This window comes from Charadrius vociferus, unplaced genomic scaffold (assembly GCF_000708025.1).
Source record: "Charadrius vociferus isolate BGI_N301 unplaced genomic scaffold, ASM70802v2 scaffold287, whole genome shotgun sequence".
Taxonomy (NCBI): domain Eukaryota; kingdom Metazoa; phylum Chordata; class Aves; order Charadriiformes; family Charadriidae; genus Charadrius; species Charadrius vociferus.
This window is the reverse complement of record NW_009649568.1, coordinates 2,054,073-2,056,662: the sequence shown is the minus strand read 5'-3', so window position 1 is coordinate 2,056,662 and position 2,590 is coordinate 2,054,073.

The window sequence follows — 2,590 nt, the reverse complement described above, 5'->3', positions numbered from 1 at the left end:
AGGGACAGTAAAAATGAAAGGCGCTTTCAGCATTTCCCCGGCTTTTTCTATTTAAACTGTTCACTAGTTGCGTGAGCAGTCTGTCGTGTGTGTGTGTCCCCCCGGCTGAGCCTCCTGTGTGGGAGCAGGGCGGCCCTGTGGGCCCTGCGCGGGCTCTGCGCCGGGGTCAGACCTGGGGATGTCCCTCTCCTTTCTCAGCCTTGGTTTCTATTTCCCCATCCTCTTTCAGCATTCACTCACTGCAGCCTGAGCAGAGCCTCCAGCCGTTACCGGGAGCCTTTGCCCCGTCCCTGGGCGTTTTGTGGGGCAGCGCTTTCCCTGCAGCCCCCAGCAGGGCCCAGCTCAGCCCCCGGCTCACCCCATCCTCCTCCAAACCAGGGTTAGTCCTCACCATCTCCAGTGGTGTGGCTTTACGTTGGGTCTGGAGGCCCTTGATGATGCTATTGCTTTGATTTATCCTTCACTTTTAATGATGGTGGTGGTTAGGTGGCTGAGGGCATCTCGTGAACGGGCAGGGAAGGGACAGCAGCAGGCAGCAGGAGCAAGAAACGGGATTGAGCATGGGTCAGGCTGCATTTTGTGGAGGCCAAACCTTTTTACTGACCAGCGGACGCTTGATGTGCTGCACACCATCACTCCAGAGCCCCTGGTTCACCTCAGAAGGTACCAGCGCCTCTTATACAAAGAGAAAAAAGAGAAAAAAAAATCCCCCCTTGCCTGTGAGAGAAAGCAGTGGTAGTTTTTGAGCTGCAGCCCTGGGGGATTTCAGGGCAATCACTAATGTAGCACTGGGTCAGAGCAGAGTCCCTGGGGAATTTGGGGGCAAGTGAGAGCGGGGGGCTGGAGCAGGGCCCCGGGGATTTCAGGTAGCTTGAGAGCAGAGGGGCTGTGCCAGACCACCCCCCTCCGGCGTCTGTGGAGGTTTGGTATGCCGGGACCATTCAGATATCTGCTGCTCCTCTGCACCCCGCTGCAAACGAGGAGTTTGAGAAGCATCTGGTAGAGAAAATAGTAACAGAAAAGGAAGTGGGAAAAGAAGCTGCTGGTGCCTCGGCACTGCCAGTGGTGCCTGCTGACCTTTTCTGCTTCTCTGCTTTATATAGAACAGCTCTGAATTTACACAGGTTGGCGCAGTGCTTAAAAGCAAAGCTAGGGTTTTCTCTCCTAAGGTTTGGGCCTGTGAGAGGGAAAACCCCTCCTGCTTTTGACTGGCTATCAGTGAGGAGGGGCTTCTGCTGCAGCCCGAAGGGCAGAGGAGCCGAGAGGAAAGTTGCAGGGTTCCCCAAAGGGACAGGAGAATGGGAGAATGTCTCTGCATCAGCACAAAATGCCAGTGGCAGTGAGATCTTTGGATCTCATAATTATTTCCTGGTTCTTGATTTTTTTCAGCTTCCTAAGAAATGAAACCAAGGCATACAGTGGAGTTAAGTGACATCTGAGATGTGTCATGGAAAGACTTTGAGGGCTTCTTGCTGACAGATGACGGACCATGAGCCAGCAGCAGCAGCCTGCAAACATGGGGTGGGGAGGGCAGCAGTTTTCAGGTTAGAATGCATGCATTAATCCCAAAGGGATTTCCTTGTGCGAATCCCACAGGATGCTCATGAGGCGGGCAAGGAGAGCTCTCTCCATCAGGAAGCACCTCCAGCTCCAAGGTGGTGCCTGGCCACGTTGCCCTGACTTACCCTATGGCACAGAGAGGTGGGCACAACCGATCCCTCTTGGCAAGGATGGACTTCTGGTGCTGAGCCATGCAAAGAGTTAAAGACTCACCATGTTGCACATTTCTAGGGGTTTTTGTTGTATTTTTTTTATAATTAAAATTTAGGCTGTGGTGGACCAATGGCCAGGATATGCCTTCTGGAAAGTACCACCTTGGAGCAGCTCACTGACATGCCCCTGCCATGTGTTGGACACTGTGGTTAGCACTCGTGTAGACTCAGAATTTTCCTTCATATTCATCTGGAAAAAAAGGGTAATTCTTTCTGACTAAAAAAAAATGTGCCTTTCTAGATGAGCCGAGGGTTGAGGGCTCCTATTTGGAGGGGCTGTGAAGGGTAGCATTGCAACGCTGGAACTACATACTGGTTTAGACCCTGTGGGATGTTTCCTCAGAACTACACGAGGCCTTCGGGCCAAGAGCTGGAGGAAGGTGAACATTAAAAGTGCATGTTGCACCCTCTTAAACACAGCAGTGCCCCCATTCTAGACCCTACAGCTGTCCCCAGAATGGGACTACAAGGCAACATCTGGAACTATCATTTTTCACCTCTTTGCCCCCAAGTTCAAAAGGTGACTTTCCAAGGGATCTTCTGGGGCCCACAAGTGTGTTCTTTTTGGACCAGTGCCAACCTCTTAACAGTCCCTCATTCTTTTAATAGTGCCTTTTTTTCTCTGTAATGATAGCAGGCATTTTTTTGAGTGGGGAATATTTCTGGGCTTACCCTAATTCTCAGTCCCCAGGTGCGTGTCTGTCTTTGTCACTGGCCAGTACATAATAATCCGCTATAACAGGGGCATTCAAAACAGGGGAGCAAATGCCACGTGAGGTCTGCTTAGGACCTGGCCGACTCGCTGCGGGGAGCCCGGG